We start from the raw sequence: 15,488 nt of genomic DNA on the forward strand, positions 1-15,488 counted from the left end.
ATGGATTGGGACTGGAAACATGACAGCTATGAAAGCCAGTAAAATATAAGGAAGGGTCTGCAGACCATACAGGAAGTTTTATTCTGGTTACCATTGCCTTGTGTCCTTTCTTTGTGTAGAGCCTAGGTGTAAGGTTCCCAAGGTTGAGGCTGTTCCTGGAGATATGGAAATAGACACCCAGGGTTAGGGAGCCTGACATGAGAGAGAGCAAGCTGAGTTTGTTCCAGAAAAACTGAGGCATTGGAAATCCGGGAGAAGTGTGTGATGGGTAGAACTACAGGATCACCAGCATTGTGGCACATACCACAATCCTTCGGAGGGTTGACTGCCCCCGTTGCCTGAGAGATATGACAACAGTAGCATTCTTTCCAGACCAGAGCAAGGAAAAAAGTCAACAAAAGAATCCTAAAGATCCTCCTGGAGGATCAATGAGGAAAAGAATTGTCAGAGAGCAAAGGAGGAATAGAGAAAAGTGTTCTTGATCTGCTCTGCCTTCTTGGGAGGAAGTGGTCTATCTGGATGTTCGCTACCTCTCTTTCTTGTCAATTTTATTTGGAGTTCTCAGTGTTTGCACAGGAACAGATGTCAGGTGGAGCCTTGCTTGGTTGTATGATGTGCACTCCGGTACTGACACCTTGTGATTTGGCAGGAGGGTCAGCGGTCAAGAGTACTGGGAGGGTGCTTCCCATGATTCTCACGTTTACCAAAAATCATCAGAATAGGATAGTAACTATAAATGACAAAAGACTTAAAATGCTGATGGCAAAAGATCTGATGAGAGTTTATTTGATAAGGAAATGCAATTATTTCTGTAGCATATAATTGGACAATGAAAGTACTGACAAATTTCTGGAAACTTCAAACAATTTATGGAATACCTACGTTAGTACCATACATCCACACACAACCCAAGAACATTTATCGTCTTATTTGACAATGCTTCCCATGTAACTTAGCAAACCAAATAGGCCTAATTAGTTTAACAGTTCTCTTTTTCAAGGTGAGAGACAAATTCTTTGAGATTTTCCAGGGATACTGGGAAATTTCAGTTAGTTTGTGGGACAAAGAATTCATTTAGAATTTAATTTTGACAAAATGTCAAAGGGTTTGAATACTTGATTAAATAGGATCACAGATCATTATGGAATAATACTTGATTACCTATTTAACCAAAGGGACAATATAAGATGTTAAAGGCAAATAGAGAAGGTTATATAGCTGTAAAGAAAACCTAGCTCTTTTAATATTGGGAAGACTAGGTTTTCTTCAGTAATCAAAGACTTGATAACGACAACATGATGCATAGCAAATTATTTTGGTAATACACAAAATGTTTGCTGTCCTAGGCTGGTAACTTAAAAGGTAAAAAAACAAAAGCTGTTTGTAATTTCTTAAGAGCAGACCAATAACAAAGAACACTTGGTCCTTTTTACAGAGTTAAAACCAAATCCTAACTTTGTACCTGTATACTTCTGGTGTTTAAACTCATCTTTTAGGAGCGTCTTGGTGGCTCAGTTGGTTAAGCATTCAACTCTTGATTTCTACTCAGGTCAATATCTCATGGTTCCTGGGTTTGAGCCCCAAGTCAGGCTCTGTGCTGACAGTGCATGGAGCCTGCTTGGGATTCTCTCTCTCTCCTCTCTCTCTCTCTCTCTCTCTCTCTCTCTCTCTCTCTGCCCCTCCCCCACTTGTGAGGTTTGTGGAAAACCTTTCTCTCAAAACAAACATTTAATAAAAACCTCATTTAAAAAAATGTATATAAATCCATTCCACTCTTAGCCACACTTGAAATGATTTTCCCAAGCTTACTTTTCCACAAACATGCAACATTTTTATATCCATTATGCACACACACACATACATATACATATACATGTATTATCCTTTACATCAACATACAGAGATCTTTAATTAAGATGGAAATAAAGATTCTTATGTTCTACATTTAGAGTTTGTGTCTTTGGAATGTTTGAGTAAATCCTTCCACAAAGGCTTCAGAATATTTTTCTTTCTCTTTAGGTACATAGTTTCCTTTTAGCTTAGTAGAAGAGAAGGCCTTTTAAAAGTCCCTATCAGACTCCTGGGGAGCCTATGTGGCTCAGTTAAGCGTCTGAATTCAGCTAAGGTCATGATCTCGTGGTTCAAGAGTTTGAGCCCCACATCTGGCTCTGTGCTGACACAAGGACCCTGCTTCAGATCCTCTGTCTCCTTCTCTCCCTCTCTCTCTGCCCTTCCCCTGCTCATACACACACACACACACACACACACACACACACACACACACACACACTTTCTCTCAAAAATAAACAAATATTTAAAAATAAATAAGACTTTGAATATCAGCTTTCAATTCAGCTAACTACTGACCTTAGAGCTATTAAAAAAAAATTCATGGGGCACCTGGGTGGCTCAGTCGGTTAAGCCTCCAACTTCAGCTGAGGTCATGATCTTACAGTTGGGTGAGTTACAGCCCGGGGTCAGCTCTGTGATGACAGCTCATAGCCTGGAACCTGCTTCGAATTCCATGTCTCCCTCTCTCTCTCCCCCTCCCCTACTCGTGCTCTGTCTCTCAAAAATAAATATTAAAAAAATAAAATTAAAAAAATAAATCTTTTGAGTGTCTTGTTAGGTTTCACCCAATACAAAAGTAAAAATTCCTGGTCGTATTGGATAATCCCATGGGCTCAAGAGGCATCCTTAAAGAGGTGCAAAAGATACTCCCTTCCCCAGACCCAGAGTCACTCCCAAGGAGAACCAAAATAAAAACTGAGACAACAGCTCTGAGATCTGGCAACAGTTGGTAGGACCCTACTCACGAATGGAGCATGACCCCATCTCTGTCAGGCTGCAGATAGGGAGCAGGGTCCATTTCTGTGCCTCCACGTTTTGGGGGGCCCCCACTGAGAGGGTTGAGCTGCCTGCACACACAAAAAATCTGCATGATCCAGTCAGGCAGAAAGCAAGTCACGTTCTCAGGACAGGCAATGAGACCAGTAAGAAGGCCACACCCATCCCTGGGAGAGAGAGAACCAACCACGAATGGTACCCGAACGCAAAGCCACGAATCACAGGGCAAAGACCCAATCCTTCCAAGTGTTGTTGCCTGCCACTCTGCAGGGAAGGGACAATGTGAGAGTCTACCATCCTTTCTGCACCAGGCCTCACAGGTGCAGGTCTGTAAGCATTGCTTTGATAAGAATCCTCACCCGGTGCTGGTTTCTGCCAGTTTTCCCAGGATCCTGGCAAGCGGTCTTTGCGGTCGGCAGGGTGTCCCGGTGGATCGCATCCTGGTGCCCGGAAACTGCAGAGGAGGAAAAATACATCTTCCTCTACCTCTTACAGTTAGTGGTTGGCAGAGACCTGTTTTCCCAGGGCGCCTTGTAAGCGGATGAGCTTGTCTGTGGGAATAGTTCTCCACGGTGGCCACAACCTACTTCTTCAGTCTGAAAACCAAATTTTATTCACCCAATGCGTCACACTGCACCCGCTCCAGCTTAAGCGGTACCCAGCGCCTCCCCTGATCAGGTCCGGTTTCCGGACGGGACCCAGTGTGCCTCCCTGGATTTGGTCCGGTTTCCGGATGGGAACCAGCGACTCCCCGGATCCGGTCCGGTTTCCAAATGAAACCCAGCGCCTCCACGGATCCGGTCTGGTTTCCGGACGGGAATCAGTGCTTCCCCAGATTCAGTCCAGTTTCCAAGTTGGACCCAGCGCCTCCCCGGATCCGGTCCGGTTTCCAAAGTGGACCCAGAGCCTCCCCGAATCCGGACCGGCTTTCAAGATGGACCCAGCGCCTCCCAGGATTCGATCAGGTTTTCAAGTCAGACCCAGTTGGACTCCTGCCAGTTTTCAGACTCAATGCAGCAAAAAGAAATGTCCAATTAAAGTCTGAAATCTCGTAAGGCAAAATCTGCAAAGCCGGGATCTGAGGGCGACTCTCCCCGGGCCTCCAGAGGTGGTGAGGAAACAGCTAGCTCCAAGGCACATCAGGTATGTTCTTCTGGTTGCTCTTTGCTGCTGGAGGTCATTGGGGGTGTCCTTCAGCTCCCCTTCTGAAGCGGGAGTTATTAAAAGAAAAACTGAGATGCATTAAAATTTGTAGGAATTCATATGAGCAAAAATCAATTGGAATCGGGTGGCATCCAATCTAACAGGTAGAAAGGACCTCTGAGGAGATGTTAAGGATCCAAAACTTACAGGCAGAAAGGAGCAGAAACAAGGAGGCTTTAGGAGGTGGAAAAACCAGGTTGGTTATTGCATGGTTACTTTTCTTTAGGGGGTGGCACGGGTCTGTCAGGCAGATTACCCAGCTGGGGCTGATCAGGTGATTGCTGATTGACTGATTTAAGATTATCATTTCTGGAAGAGCCAAAGCTATGATTAAGTCAGTTTGGTGATGTGGGGCTTAGTATAAACTGTTCAATTTTGGGCCTGGTGCCTTGTTTTTAACAGAATTACAGCTGCCATAATAATGACAATGGCTAAAATACACGCCAGGCTTTATGCTAACAGCTACACAAATGTTTAGCACATTTTTATCCTCACAATAATCCTGAAGACATGGGTATGCTTATTATTGCCATTTTTTTGAGACAAGGAAACCTAGGCAAAGAGTTGAAGTAGTTGCCCATGGTTCCATAACTGAAGGTAATAAAGCCAGGATTTGAGCCCAAAAGTCATGCTCCAGAACAGGTGTTTGCCTGGGACAAATCTCTGGGCAAGGTTTTGTAGCATGTATACACAGAAATTAAATAGTTGGGTCACAAAGTGTGAGCATTTTATTATTTTCAGTGTCACTGTTCCGGTTTATATTCCCAGCAGCACTGAATGAATGTTTCAGGCTCAGGTCTCTCTCCTCATGCAGAGAGCTTACTGGTAATGATACTATGCATGATCTAAACTAGTCATCTATCTGCTGACCGTCTGAAGCCTAGGAGACGTGTGCCTTCAGCTCCACTTAGCACATTGAGTTTCTTTTGTTGTTGTTTTTTTTATCTTTTTTGGACATGGCTATCTTTTCAATTTTTCTCTTTTGTACTTAATAATTACATGTTTGGGTAGAGAGCAGTCCTAAAACATGAGCTTTAGCACCACCTGGACTTTCAATTCTATTCATCTGCTCTAACCACCAAATATTTCTTAAAACTCTTCTCCTTTGTTCCATTACCAAAAATTCAACATGTTTGTGTTGATCATCTTCTTGATGAGCTAGATACAGGGTGTGCAAAAACAAATAAGGAAGAATTCTTTTCTCTGAAGACCTTGCAAAGGAATTAGCCATATAAACAACTAATTATAATGAAATGTGATAAATACTAGAATGGAAGTATAATCATACTCTATGAGAATATACATGGCAAAGTACTTATTTTTGCTTGAGGTGGGGCTTAGGGATGGTGACATATATGCTGGAAATTGAAAATGAGTAGGGTTTTCTTAAACTCCGAGGAAAAAAGTGAAGGTATTTAGCAAAAGTGAGGAATATGAACAATAACTTGAAGGCCTGAAAGTTCATAGCATTTTCAAGAATCAGCAAGTTGGGCAATTCATATGGTGAGTGGTGGCAATTGGGTTGCCTGGGATGGTAACTGAGAGGTGGGAGCTGGGTCACAGCTCACTACCACCTCCCTGGTTTGGCTTTTATTGATTTTGTATACAGTCTAATTTTACGCATCACTTTTCCCTTAAAGATTTTTTTTTTACCACAGGAACTCTTAATGATTTATACCACTTTTTAGACAATGACTCCTTTTTTCCCAGTACAATGATTTTTTTACCATAAAGTCCACTAAATAAGCATACCAAACAAAGTTGTACTTTTAACATTCTTGTTTGAAGCAAAGGCACACTTACACATTTGTTTTATACAATAGTTTCTAGTCAAAGAATATTCCACGGAACAAATTTGAAATGCATGCTAAGTTTGGATGAACCCAGATGTGTTGCTTTGCCTGTGGATGCCAAGCAAGAGGAATAAACCTGTATTCTCTTTACTGCCTTTCCCTCTTTTGCACGTATACTATTTTCTCATGCTTTAAAACACATAGTTTTCTGGGCAAAGACTCCAGTCTTTTCTATTTATGTCAAAGCCTTCCATATCAGGTAGTTATTTTAGAGTTTAAGTCTCAAGGGAAAGAGAATTGTCAAGCCCATATGATTTTGATATTGAATGCCTGCCTGGTATTCAAACACCTGACTTTCTACCACCCTTCAAAGAATGATACTTCATTCCTCCTCCAGCCATCATAAATCTTTCTCCTTTTAGAATATAATAAAACTTCATTATATTACTTTGTATGTGCAAACAGTATTCACTTTCAAATTGATTATTTGTTATTAACATGTTTTTCTTACTGACTTGATGTATTATCTGAGAAAAATGTCGGGTTATTAGACTGGTACTGATGCATTCATATTTAACAAATTTTCACTTAAGAGCATTATTTTTAGAAATGCATTAAGGTTATTACAGAAGGAATAGATGTGTCTGGATTCCATAGAAGGCCATTTCTAAGAGCACGATTAATAAAAAAAAAATTCCAGTCTACTTCTATAGATTGACAAGATTATTCCTGTTGCTTCTAATTCCAAGAAAATAATTCAATTCTGACCACTGAGAGCAGATAATTTATTGGGAAAAAAGTTATTGTATTAGTCATTTCACCAAAGTCTGTGTGAAACATCTAGTCAGGAAGGGTAAGAGTGAGAGCTGCTGGGGGTCACAATAGCCAGAGATCCAGGGCTATCTTTTAAAAGATATATTGAAAGAGCAGGGGAGAAAGGCAGATAAGGAGAGGGAAAGAATCATAAGCAGGCTTCATGCTCAGCAAAGAGCCCAATGTGGAGCTTGATCCCATGACCCTGGGATCATGACCTGAGCTGAAATTAAGAGCTGGACGCTTGAACAACTGAGCCACCCAGGCGCCCCAGGGCTATCTTTTATTATTTGTGCTGCCACTCTTTTCTGCCTCATTCTTGTCTATCTCTCCCTCACATTCCAGTTCCAAGGAGAGATATCTAATTGGCATGGACTGGGTTATTCCTACATTTTAGTGACTACTTTGGAAAACAGTTTCTCAAAGTAGGTTTTTTTATTAACTATGTAAATGAGTAAAGTGTACTTAATGTAGGAGAAACAACAGAAATCCACCAGATTCTATCAATAGTCTACCACACACACACACACACACACACACACCTATTTTCCTCCATATATGAAAATTTTCAAATACCCTCAGGTGACATAATCAATCTCAAACAGAACATACTCTGAGCCCTGTGGAGTAGATTAACCAAATGATAACCATTTTAAGGCATTCATCTTCAAGTCTGGCATCTCTGGATTATATATCATCCTTGTTTCTGCAGCTACTTACCAGCTGTTTATGTCTTCCCTTAACAACCCTTTATATGTATTGGTGTTGTTGTCATTGTTGTTTTTTCTAAACACGTATTAAATAGTGGTGGCCTTCTGGTAACCTTCACATGGGACATAACTATTATTAGCCTTGGTCAATTCTGAGAGTTTCATTTGGGCAAACCATTACCTGTGCTTATGACTCAGTATGGAAATTCTTCTCAGTTCTTTAAAGAGGACATAAAGAAAGGTGTAATTCAAAATACCATCAATTGGAGAGACTGTCTTTCTCCACTGTCTTTTAGGGCCACACATAAGCAGGACTGAATTACATTTAGAGAGGAGCATGAAGCACCATCTGAAAACCAAACTAGTTTTTCATTCTCCATCACCCAATCAAAGGGAATTGCTAGCGAATCTATAGATAGGGATTTAGGAAAAAGTAAGGGTGTCTTTTAAGTATTTGAGATGACATAAATCTCTCAGATACTTCCATGTGGCAAACTACTGGCTATTCACAAAACTCATCATTCTTTTATTCTCTCTGGAGTTATTTCTAGGCTATTTGTAGCAGCTTCCTTTCTTGTGAAGTGTGATCATATGACTGTGTTCTACCTCACGGAATTGTAAGGTACCATTTCAGGCAAAGACGTTTAAAAAGTTTTGGGCTTCTTTTGCAGTTTTTTAAATCTTCCCTGATACGCTGTATATGTAGAGAATAGCAGTGCTCTAGGGGATGGCAGTAATTTAAGAAGCAGAGATTCTGGATCTCTGAACCACTGTGTGGATGAGTGCTGCCAGCAAGGAACACCCATACTGGGATGTCACATGAATGAGAAATCTACCTCTGTTGGATTAAATGCCTGAAGCTCTACATGTATTGTGGAAATTAGTATTAATCCCTGGGTTGAGAAACACTAATGTCTTGCATTTGGTTCTTCGTACTATAATGGCCTTTATATCAGTGGCCACTGAACTAGCACAGGGATTCTGCCATTGGCCAAAGACGCCTACCCAAGTATACACCAGTAAGCTGGAAAGTAGTTACCGGATAGGTTTGTTGTTCCATCGGCCTTGGCAAGTACTCCATTTTGGCACTTGATCCCACTGGCCTCATTCTGACTCTTAGACCACAGTGACTTTATGGCTTTCTCAAACTAAGGTTAACTAGAACTCTTTATCCAGTTCTGCCTAAAAGATTTAGGTAGTTCTCTGTCTTGTTTTTCACAACGCACATTACCTTATGTTGATTTAGAAGTCTGGAAGAAAGGACTAGAGAACATAATATGGTGCTACAGAATATCCGTCCTTAACATGTATGATTTTGACTTTATTCCAGGGTCTCTAAGTATGGGAAATTGACTCAGAGGCCATGAATGTAGTATGGATAGCTCAATTTGGTCTTTAGAATATTTTTGGTTATATAGATCTAGTAAAATTATACTACCTATTACTCACATATCTGTGGTTCCATGATTAATAAACCTCAGCTGGAGGTCTCTGTGTGTCTGGCAATCTTGGAACTTGGATGATCATGCTGACTCTCTTGTTTGCTAGGAAAACCAGTGATAATATTCTGCTCGTACACACTGGTGCTTTTTAGTGGTCAGCATCCATTTTGATTCTTGGTGCCTGCCTCCTATTGGTCATTAATTATTTTGAATGTATGCCCTGATAGTAAAGGTGAATGCTGTATGTCTGCCACTGCCTGGACTTGGCAGGTCTGAGTTCTTCCCAATCATGTTGATATCAGTAAGCCCAGTTATCAGGGTTGAGAGCTACATGGGATGATCATTTCAGAGGATATATATCTATATCTCAGAGGATATATATCTTGGAGAAAAATGAAGTTACATTTCTCATTCATATGGTTTTGACTTGTGACAAATTTATGTCTACTATAGTAATTTAAAATTAAAGTATGATATAAAGTACTTTAAACCAAATTATTCAATTAAATACAACTAATGAGAAGTTTTTATTCCTGAGGCTACCAGAAAGAAATAGAAGACTGGCCATCATGGAAAAGCCACATTTTGCTGGTATTACTCGCATGTGTTTTGCAGCTTTCAAAAGTTCAGTAATTCAAATCTTTTCTTTTCCAGATATTTGAGTAAAAAATAATATTTCAGGAAGATGTGAACCCATTATTCTGCTATTACCTCTGTGCACACATATACCCTATTTTGAGATGCATGGGGAAAAGTTATAGATTCAATTGGATGTCCAGTTAAAAGTTTTTTTTTTAATTTTTTAAATGTTTATTCATTTTTGAGAGAGAGAGAGAGAGAGAGAGAGAGAGAGAGAGAGAGACTGTGTGTGTGTGTGTGTGTGTGTGTGTGTGCGCACGCGTACGCATGCATCGGGCAGGGGCATAGAGAGGGGGACGGGGATCTGAAGTGGGCTCTGAGCTGACAGCAGCGAGCCTGATGCAGAGCTCAAACTCATGAACCATGAGATCACAACCTGAGAGTAAGTTGGAAGTTGAACCGACTGAGACACCCAGGTACCCCCAGTAAAAAGTTTTTAAAGTCATTTTTTTTCAGTTAAGTAAGGACTTTGTCATATGTTGAGAGTCAAAGAGTGGGAAAAGACCGATGTGCTCAAGGATAGTGGTGAATAGTAAAGTTTACCATTAGCTTTGGGGAATTAGGAATGGGTTAGAAGGGTAAAATGACTACCAACTAGTGATAACCCTTTCTTCTGACATAGCTAAGAGATCATGATGTGGAGTGGAATTGAAGCCAAGCTATCATCCTTCTGCTGTACCATATTGCCTACAGCGGGTTCCTTGGGTAGCTCTTTACACATCACTCCGAAGCTATTTAGTCAATGAAATAATGTTTGCTCCAGGTATTAAGATGGATCTACAGTGGTGGAATCTGAATGAATATTCCTTTTAATTGATATTCCAATTCTGAGTAATTAGGACAAATGTTGAGGTGGTAGTTGATGCTCCGTGGTTGCAGTACTAAAAGTAGAATATAGTGGAAGCCTTCCTTAGATCTGAGAGTGAATAGCATGTACCAATACAACATAAAAAATCATAGACTCTGTATGTTTTTCTCTAGTGCTTCATTAAGAGTACAAGACATGGGGGCACCTGGGTGGCTCAGTCAGCTAATGTCCGACTCTTGATTTTGGCTCAGGTCATGATCTCAGGCTCCTGAGACCGTGCCCCAAGCCTGGCTCTGCACTAGCGTGGAACCTGCTTAAGATTCTCTCTCTCCCTCTCTCTCTGCCCCTCTCCCTGGCTCGTGTGCACTTTCTCTCTCAAACAAAAACAAAAACAAAAACAAAAACAAAAACAAAAACAAAAACAAAAACACCAGTGGAAGGTATGGTATAACTTTGTCACATACTCAAAGAAAGGGTAAAGGATTTATTTTTTTTAATTTTTTTGGTAAACATTTTTTTATTATTTAAACACCAGATTTTTAACATAGGACAAACACTTGAAGACTTTGTATCTTCTCACTGGCATGCCATTTTTTGTCACTCAATGTGGTAATTTGAAACCATCGAACAATATTACTTTACACGAGATTAACCAACCTCGCTCTTTTGTGGAGACAATACCTGAGATAGAGGATCAACTTGTTTTTTTCCAGTTAAGCTTGACAGAATGATGAAATCTGAATGATTATCATTGTCTTTCCTTTTAAAAAGGGTTTGTTTAAAGGGCCAAGTATGGTAGTAGTCTTTGAAAATTCTTTTTAGGTTCAACTCCAGGCAGCTCAGATCTTTTATAAAAACTCCAGCCCTCACTGGGTCCCTTAAGAGTGATCAACTGAAGATCTGTAATATGAAACTTCTGTGTGAATTAACTTCCCCCAGATGGGGCAAACCACAGTGTCTTTTAATGCACTAATGGTATCAAAATGCATGAACATCAGATGTAACTGCATGCTCACATTTGACACCAATCTGGTATTTTAATAAAGGAATTATAATGTAGGGCACTAGGGAAATCACAGTACATCCTCACATCCTGCTTACTACTGCTTAATAATCTCATAAAGTCTTCTTTCGATCACATTCCCCTCCTAGGCTTGAATAATAGGATCATAAGAAAGAGATAAGGCAGAAATTAGAATTTAGGACTCCCCAGTATTAATGACTAATGGATTCCCCATTTACCATTAAACACTTTAACCACTGCTCATTGGCTCATGGGGAATATTACTTTTCTTCTGGTCTTAAACAAAATATAGATAATAAAAATAATTTAGGAAACTTCTTTTTGGGACCTGCCCTTAACTCATATTAACACTCTTGGAAAGTCATGTAACTACTGGACTTTGAAAGACAAATGGAACTTTTAAACACCTTTTTTGTTTTTTAATGCAACGTTCCAACTATGAGATTTGACTGTGAAAAAGCCTTCACGATATTGTATTTAATATTTTGTTATAAAGGAAAACAATTAACACCCTATGCTTTTCCTAAGAACACGTCTTTCTTAATTGTTAAAAATTTTACAAAATTGAGGGGCGCCTGGGTGGCGCAGTCGGTTAAGCGTCCCACTTCAGCCAGGTCACGATCTCGCAGTCCATGAGTTCGAGCCCCGCGTCAGGCTCTGGGCTGATAGCTCAGAGCCTGGAGCCTGTTTCTGATTCTGTGTCTCCCTCTCTCTCTGCCCCTCCCCCGTTCATGCTCTGTCTCTCTCTGTCCCAAAAATAAATAAACATTGAAAAAAAAATTTTACAAAATTGAAACATGTGACTTAGAAGGGGCATATGGATACACAATCTTGCAGTTACTCAAAGTGTTCACTTTTTTCTTCATAGTTTACAAAATGTAGAGGAGAGAGAATTATTTTAAAAATTATGTGTAGGGGCGCCTGGGTGGCGCAGTCAGTTAAGCGTCCGACTTCAACCAGGTCACGATCTCACCGTCCGTGAGTTCAAGCCCCGCGTCAGGCTCTGGGCTGATGGCTCAGAGCCTGGAGCCTGTTTCCGATTCTGTGTCTCCCTCTCTCTCTGCCCCTCGCCCGTTCATGCTCTGTCTCTCTCTGTCCCAAAAATAAATAAATGTTGAAAAAAAAATTAAAAAAAAATTATGTGTAGTTGTAGAGTTTTTATTGTTATGGTATTTCTATAATAATTGTAAAAGAGAACTCTAAACTTCTTATCCCATCTCCTAATAAATGAAATGAATCCAGAATTCCAGCCATCTTATTGCATCCTGTAACTTCTCCCACCTGTAAGAATGAATTAACTCTGCAAGAATAATAACGTTTCCCTTCCACATCTTTAAGCTAAAGCATACTGAAGAATTGACAACTCTAAAAACTATTTTCTCAAATTAGATACATTGATGAATATACTTGATTCTAAGAAATGTTATCAAGGTTGTCAGTGAATGTAGCTATCTTGTGAAATGGAATTTTTTATGTATTCACAAGTGTTTTGTGTTGCACCATAATTTTCCTACTCATACCTCAGCTACAACTACCTAACAGCCACCACAACTTTTCATTTCTACCTGAATTACAAAAGAATTTTCAGAGAAGAGAGATTTGATTTCAGGCTTCAATTTTAAACTAAAAAATATAACATTAGAACACAAAGTTGAAATATATGGGGAACCAGGGGCTGACAAATGTGAACTTAGGTTTCCACAAAACCAAGAAAAAAACAAGGAATTTTCCTGCAAAAAGGTACATTAAATGGTTGCATAGAAAGTTTACTACATATAACCTGTATTTGTGTCATAAAATTTATGATGTCTGTGTCATATATGGGTCATATGCAGGATGTCATAACTGCCACTGGGGCAGGCAAGCTCCAATCTTTTCAAAGATGGTAGATCTTTCTTCCTTCCTTCCTTTCTTTCTTTCTTTTCTTTCATGTTTATTTATTTTTGAGAGACAGAGAGAGACAGAAGGAGAGTGGGGGTGGGGCCAAGAGAGGGAGACACAGAATCCAAAGAAGGCTCTAGGCTCTGAGCTGTCAGCACAGAGCCCGATGCGGGGCTTGAAACTTTGATCGCGAGATCATCACCTGAGTGGACGTCAGATGCTTAACCAACTGAGCCACCCACCCAGGCGCCCCAATTATTATTTCTTTAGTATCACTGACAAAATGTGGTAGTTGTATCTTCTATATTCAACAATATTTTTTTCTTCATCAGTCTGCTCAATTACTTCTGGCTTCTGGATTTTTTTTTTTTTTTTTTTTTGTATAGAAATAAACCTGGAAGGCTTTGGGTCCAGGAATGAGACTCTAAAAAGAAAAACTGAAGGCTAGTTTATTGCCTATAGAGTGTCTACTTATGGAGGGGAAAATAGCAATAGAAAAGCACCCACGTTTATAAATCATTCATTCACTCCTTCAGAATCTATTTATTGCTTATGGGGTATAAAGAGCCTGACATCAAAAAGCACACAGTTGACTGCCTTGGATGTACTGATAGGAGTTATGACTTGGTGATGGCCTTTATAGAGCTGCATACACATGCTAAGTTTTTGCCAACCAGAGAGGCTTTTGGCAGAGGCAATATCTGAACTGTGTGGCTAAAAGGAGGAGCAGAGTTAGTAAGGGAATACGTGTATGGAGAGGAAGATACTCAAAGCACAGTCTCCTCCCCTCGTCCAGGCAAAGCCTCAGGTACAAGGAATTGCAAGGAAAGAAGTGTCAAAAATAAGTCAGTTGGCTATAGAGAACTAAGTTCTGTACAGGCTTGCAGAGATGCTAGGATGTTTGGGCTTCTTCCTAAGTTAGTGGGTAGTCATTGAATAATTTTAAACAGGAAAATGATTTGTTTTGGAGAAGTCATTTTGGTATACTGTGGAGTCACTGGTATACTGTTGGGGGGTGGGGCAGAGTGAGTCAAGCTTCCAAAGGGCTTGAGGGGCTCCTGCTTGCGGTCCTTGTGTGATGTGATAAGGGTCTGGCCAAGGGGGTGGTCAGACGTGGACAACTTTGCGAGGCTTGGCAACGAGAGGAGAGGTGGGAATCGAGGTCTCTTTCATATGCTTACTTGGGGGAACCAGTCTGATGGTACCGCGTCTTACTGAGAGAGGGAGAGCAGGAGAAGGCTGAAGTCTGGGGCTCACCAGGGATGCTGAAATAGAGATTGCATTTGGGTACCCTGCTGCCTTGCTGCACCTTCAGATGAATTCAGCTGAATCTGGCTGAGAGAGGATAGCTGGCCAGGACCAAAGCTTTATTTCCGGTGCTAGATTTAGATTAACAGAGGAAACTTGAATTATTGGCCTCTATGGAAGCCACTGACTCCAGAGGAGAAATTCTCCCTTCAGCAATGCTGGGCACTAGTCCATTTGGAACAAAAAATGCTGGAAGAGGAAAAGACAAAAACTTCATTTGGATATAGTAAAAGGAAAGAGGATATTTTAAAATTGACTAAATAAAGAGGAGTTAAGGCAAGTATTACATTCTACAGCAAAACTCCGTTTTATGTATAGTTGTTAAATTGTAAAGAGAAGATATTTATGTGGAAAGTTTATACAGATTTTGAGTTTTGCCTTGACTCACAAAAGTTCACTTTGTAGCTTTTTTTTCCTCTATTGGGCTGCTAAATGTAACATTCGATTCTGTACTGTCTTCAAAAATTAATCGATAGCTTAGTCATAATCTAATTTGAGGTTTCCGTTGGTGGCAGCATCTCTGTGCTTGATTACTTCTTATCTGTTGAATGACTCTATTTGTTTTGGGGCATCTAAGGCAGGGAAGGTCTTCTGGGATCCATGAACTCCTGAAATTGCATACAAAGCCTGTGCATGGGTATTTGGAACCTTTGTCAGGCAGAAAGTGCACTAGAGTTGGTGCTTGGGCACACATGGGGTCTGAGTTTTCCAGGTCTCAGTCATAAATCCTGCAAAGCTCCCCCTCTCCATTTTCTCTCACTTATGTTAGTTTGGGGCAGAGATTTTGGCTCCATGTTATCTGACTTTCTGACGTATTTGGTTCCTGGCTCCAGGCAGAAAGGGCCTCTTTTAACAAAGCCATATATTCTTCCCTTCCTGCTTTCAGATGGGCCAGCCTTAACAAAGTGGCTGTCTCTTCTCAAGCATGAAACAGTTTGTCTCTCTTGGCTCTTGGTTGCAAGCAATGGAACACAACTCTGTCTAATTTAAGGGTAACGAATTTTGTGGAAATGTATAAGG

General features: G+C 40.4%; 1 pseudogene; it reads left to right on the top strand.

Moving 5' to 3' along the window:
- The first annotated feature begins 3,388 nt into the window (after positions 1 to 3,388).
- Positions 3,389 to 15,488, top strand: part of LOC121010845 (5'-nucleotidase domain-containing protein 2-like) — a 40,305-nt pseudogene continuing 28,205 nt past the window's right edge.

The sequence above is a fragment of the Herpailurus yagouaroundi genome, unplaced genomic scaffold, assembly GCF_014898765.1.
Source record: "Herpailurus yagouaroundi ecotype Mexico unplaced genomic scaffold, PumYag 192, whole genome shotgun sequence".
In the NCBI taxonomy this organism is placed as follows: Eukaryota; Metazoa; Chordata; class Mammalia; order Carnivora; family Felidae; genus Herpailurus; species Herpailurus yagouaroundi.